The sequence below is a fragment of the Arachis ipaensis genome, chromosome B8, assembly GCF_059453495.1.
Source record: "Arachis ipaensis isolate K30076 ecotype BB chromosome B8, ASM5945349v1, whole genome shotgun sequence".
Lineage (NCBI taxonomy): Eukaryota > Viridiplantae > Streptophyta > Magnoliopsida > Fabales > Fabaceae > Arachis > Arachis ipaensis.
Window position 1 is genome coordinate 46,372,310 of NC_142443.1, and position 6,000 is coordinate 46,378,309.

The window sequence follows — 6,000 nt, forward strand, 5'->3', positions numbered from 1 at the left end:
GTATCTAATGGTAATAAGAGAGGATTAATATTAGCAAATATAAGTCCAAAGAAACATGTTTTCAATCAAAGCACATAATTAGGAAGGCAAATGTAAAACCATGCAAATAGTATGAATAAGTGGGTAAAGAGTAGATAAAAACCACTCAATTGGGCATAAGATAAACCATAAAATAGTGGTTTATCAACCTCCTCACACTTAAACAATAGCATGTCCTCATGCTAAGCTCAAGAGAAGCTATAAAGATGAAGAGGAATGGTAGAATGTATGAAATGCAACCTATCTGTATGAATGCAACTATATGCAGAATGTTTCTACCTACTTGGTTAAAAATAAATAAGTTCTCCAAGACAAAAATAATTCAAATTCCACTAATTCAAATCATATAATATAAAGACAAGTAACTTGTAAGAAGATAGCTCATGAAAGCAGGGAACATAGAATTAAGCACTGAACCCTCACAAGAAGTGTATATGCACTCTAATCTCTCAAGTGTATAGGGTAATTCACTCTACTCTTCCCTAGTCATGCTTTCTAAACTTTGTTCTTCATCTAACCAATCAACAAATATTTAGTATACTAATGCAAACATCATGAGGTCTTTTCCAAGGTTGTAATGGGGCTAAGGTGAAGGTAAGGGTATATATAAGGATAAGTGAGCTAGTGAAGTGAATCCTTGAGTAGTCTAAGATCTCACCTAACACATACATACTCTATACAAATTTTAAAATTATACTTAGCTTCCCAAATTTTCCCACTTTTTGTATTACATGCTCATGTATCAAATTTATTTTTGAATTTTGTCCCATGTGCATTGATTCTTTTTTTTATTTTGCATTTGGGGTAATATTATTTTTCTTCTCTCTCTTTTTTTTTTGTATCCCCTTATTTAATTACTTAATATTTTTTTTCAATGCACATGGTAATTTAATTATTTTGATTTCACATGAGCATGCTTCCCAAATTTTCAAATAACTTATTTAATTTAATTCCCCACTTTTTTTTCATATCATTCCATGTTCCCATAAAATTCCCCACACTTAAATTATACACAATATCTATCTTAAGCTAGCTAAAGATTCAACTTGGGATTTTTATTTTGTTTTTTTTGCTTAAGGCTAGTAATGTGGTTATAAAACAAGAGGGGGTTTAAAAGCTCAAGGGGGTTAACAAGGGTGATGTAAAAGGTAGGCTAATTTTGGGATAAGTGAGCTAGAATCAGACAATGGCCTCAATCATATGCAAGCATGTAAATATACTAAATAATGGACATATAGATTGAAACAAAGCAAAGATTGCAATCATAGAGAAGAAAACACACAAGAATAAAATATTTATGGTTAAATAATGTAACCATGTAAATAAGCTCAAAATCTCACAGGTTGTGTGTTCTTTGGCTCAAAAACCATGTTTCAAATACAACTTCAAACAAATTTAACACAAAAATTTTCAATTTAAATTAGTGAAATTTTTCAAAAATAGAGTCCTAAAAAGAAACTTATTATTTTTCAACCAAGCAGTGGTAAAATATTCACAAAAATTAAATAAACACGCAATCAAACATGCAAATGCAACAACTAACAAATTCACATTGGTGTTGAAAATAGGAAATAACTAACCCATGGAGAATAACTAACCCATGGAGATCGGTATCGACCTCCCCACACTTAAAGATTGCACCGTCCTCGGTGCATGCTAAGATGTGCAAGTGGATGGGGGTTGTGGTTCCTCAGCTGGGGCTCTTGGTGTTCCTCTCCTAGCCAGTGGTTTGGGAGTAGCTTTCTCGTTTCCTTTCTTGGTGGCCATCCTAAAAAAGGGAAGAGAAAGTAAATTAAATTCAAACAGATATAGCAAGGAAAGGGACGGAAAAGGTGGTGATGGATGCACATTAGGATGTAACTGACATTAACACATGCTCGCGAGTATATGTGAAAAGCCATCAATGGAAAATAGCTAGTGCATATAAGGACAAGTGAATGCAAGGTGTTTATTGGCATGTCGACAAAGGGCATGAGTAGCATAGATCAAGCATCACTTGTAATAAATCACCATGTTTGTATTGACAATTAAATTCAATTAATACAATAGTAAAAGGGGTTTATGAAAAGCAAGCATTGGATAGTAGTAGATTAAAAGAAATCTAAAAATAGTGCACAATGCCATACTGACTTTTTCACAAACACATAGCATGCATGGTAAATAATCTAATGAAAATAACAAATCGAACATGCAAGCAACCCCTTTTTTTTTTAAATATAATTGCCAAACAATTTTGCAACAATTCACAATGACCCAAATAAAATTCCAATACCAATGAAAATAATGCAATGAATGAAAGTATGCAAGTAAGTAAAAGAAAATGAAAGATAAGAAGAATGAGAAGGGAAAGAAGGGAAGAAGAAGTAAGTAAGAAAGGAGGGAGGAAAAATTAGGATTGGGGAAGAAAGATAAAATATTTTGGCATATAAGGTTAAGGTGTGCGACGCTGGCGACGCGGTCGCGTGGGTGACGCGGCCGCGTGGTGTGCAATAAGGTCAGGCGACACAGACGCGTGGAGCACGCGATCGCGTGGCCTGATTTGTGCGATTGGCACGAGTGCAGCCTCGCACTCGCACAACTCTCTGTTCGAAACTCTTTTTGCCAATTTTTAGGTGACGCGATCACGTGGTTGACGCGATCGCGTGGATGGCTTTATTTCCAATATGATGCGGACGCGTGGGGCACACGTTCGCGTGGGAAGGCTTGGGCTTCTAGCACGAGTCCAGCCCAATTCCAACACAACTTTCGGCCATGCACCTTTTTGACGTCGATTTTCATGGCACGCGGCCGCGTGGGTGACGCGGTCGCGTGGGGTGAAATTATGCTAAAGGCGCGCCTCCAGCCACGCTTTCGCGTGACTCTCTGTTCAACTTCTTTTCTTCATAACGCACTGGTGACGTGGACGCGTCGCGTGCGTGGTTTTTTTTTTTTAATGGAAATTGCAGAATGCAGTATGCAGAATACAATGCTTGATGTGAATGCTATGCATGATTCCAGGGTCAATAAAATAAAATAAAATTCAAAAACAAATAAAACTAAATAAAAATGAAAAAGGAACGATCATACCATGGTGGGTTGTCTCCCACCTAGCACTTTTAGTTAAAGTCCATAAGTTGGACATTTGGTGAGCTCCCTGTTATGGTGGCTTATGCTTGTATTCATCCAAGAATCCCCACCAGTGTTTGTACTTCCAGTAACCTCCGGGGTCCCAAACTAGGCGCAGAAAGTCTGCAAGCAAGTTTAAGCAAGTGACAAGGCCCCAAGAGTGGTGATTGGTAGAATGGATTCCGGGGTCCCAGACCTTGCCTTTGCACCCGTCTTTTGGTTGAGCAATATTGTTCCATCCGGGTGGCAAGCAGTCTAAATTCTCACGTAAGCGGCCAAACAACTTCCTAGACCCATTCAGTTGAGCTCTATACCAACCTTTACTCTTAAACTTAAAGCTTCCAATCATGATGAACCTTGCAGGACAATTCTTACCACTGGCCATCTTCCTCTTACTCTTAATGTCACAAAGAGCTCTAAGTTGACCATCCATCTCCAGTAGCCCATATTCAAGTGGAATTAGAAAGCTAAGAGATATGAATTTTACCCACTTGAATGTTGTGAAGGATGATGGCAACTTAGGGGGAGGTATCTTTAATGAAATTGCAAGCTCCACTCCCTTGTGCTCTTTTTGGATAACTACCGCCTCTTTGCAAGTTTCTTCAATTTCAACCTCTTTCTCTTGGTAGCTCTCTTCCAATTCAATCTCCTCTTCATTGCTTTCCAAGGGCATGGGAGGTTGTGCTTCTTCTTCTTAAATCTCCATCACTTGATCAACCTCTTCCAAGTCTTCAACTGTGAAATGCCTTGGAGGTTGTACACTCTCCTCAGCATCAATTTCAAACGTCTTGGAAGGGGGTTCTATGACTGGACTTTCCCATGGAGGTTCTGCATCTCCTAAGTCTTCAACCACTTCTTCTTCTTCAATAATTCCGGCTTCCTCTACTTGTTCCAGTACAAAGTCATGCTCCATACTGTTCTCTAGAGTTTCTAGTATCTCCTTCATGCTACGTTCTTCATTAGATTGTCCACACGAAGCCATGGGGGTTCCTTGAGTGTCCGAATGTCGGGAAGCTAATTGATTTATCGCTTGCTCCAATTGACGAATGGTTGCCTGAAATCGATCCACTGTTTCTTTGAAACGATCCTTTGTCTCTTGATGCACTCGGCGTTCATAAATAGGATCATAGTGCTCTTGGATTGATGGATATGGAGATGGTGAATATTGAAGTGGTGGTTTTTGTGAGTAATTGGGTTGGAATTGGGGTGGTTCTATATATGGTTCATATGGCTCATAAGGTGGTTGGTATGGTGGTTGAGGGTTAGGGTCATATGGAGGTGAATGGCGGAAAGGGGCTTGTGAGTTTGGTGGTCCAAAGTTATGTTGAGGAGGGGGTTCATAGGCGTATGGTGGTGGTTGTTGATAATCAAAAGAGCGATCACCGTAGCCATTGCCTTGATATGCATCATAGAATGGTTGTTGATAGTCCATTGGAGGCGGTTGTTGCCATGAGAGTTGATCAAATCCTTGTGGCTCCTCCCATCTTTGATTCTTCCAACCCTTGATGCCTGTTCTCATCATAGTTTCCATTCCTAACAACAACATTGGAATCAAACTTGAAACCAGAGGGGTGAGAATTCATAGTAATTAATAAAAATTAAAAACAAAAATAAATAAACAAGCAAAAGAAATTTTTTTTATTTCGAAAAATATTTATAATAACCAATAATAAGGCACACGTTTGCAATTCCCCGGCAACGGCGCCATTTTGACGTTAGGATTTTTGCCAGTAAAGAATTTCATAAAAACAGTCGTGTTGTAGATACAGTCTCTAAACCGACAGAAATCCCTTCGTACAAACGTTTTGGTTGTCACAAGTAACAAACCCCTTTTAAAATTGTTAACCGAGTATTTAAACCTCGGGTCGTCTTCTCAAGGAATTGCAGGGAGGTATGTTCTTATTATTGGTTATGAGTTTTGTAAATTGGGGTTTTTGAGTTTGGCAATGGGCACATGTATATTTATAAATTAAAGTAATAAAAATAAATAAATAACTATAAAATAAACTTTTGGCAAGGTATGAGAAATTGGAAGTCCAGACCGAATTATCCTTATCAATGATAATAAAAATTAAATCTTAATTTCACTTAGTTAACCCTTACTTAAAGCAGAGGAAGGTCAAGTGACTAATTAGTTTGATCTTCAAATCCGAGTTAATTCCTAAGAAAAGATTGGGATTATTGAAGTTCAATTCAATTAGAAGAGATAACAATTATCATCTACGTTGAGTTAAGATAACTTCTGAGTTACTGATTTCTTAACCAAGACCAAAAAGGGGAAAAAGTAAATCTACTGGAATACCTCAAATAATATTAAATAAAATATGCAAATCTTAACATGAATAGTTCATAAGCCAATTGGGCAACATAAATCAGATACAAGTAAAAGTATTAGAGTCAATAAAAATAGAAGCGAAATTAAATAGAAAGGAACATTGAACCTGGGATCGAGAGTCACTCCTAAAACTAAGAGAAGTCCTAAATCCTAATCCTAAGAGAGAGAGAGAGAGAGCCTCCTTATGAGAGCCTCCTTATGAATGGATGCATTCCTCCACTTTATAGCCTCTAATCTGTGTTTTCTGGGCCACAAATAGGGTCAAAAATAGCCCAGAAATCTCTCCCAGCAATTTCTATTACGTTCAGGTCGCGAGAAAGTGACGCGGCTGCATGGCTCACACGGCCGCGCGGGTTGCGTTCGTGCCAGGTCACGCGTCCGCGTGACCCACGCGTTCGCGTCCCCTGGCGTCGGGGCAGCTATGGCAAATTATATATCAAATTGAAGCCCCGGACGTTAGCTTTCCAACGCAATTGAAACCGCATCGTTTGGACCTCTTTAGCTAAAGTTATAGCCGTTTG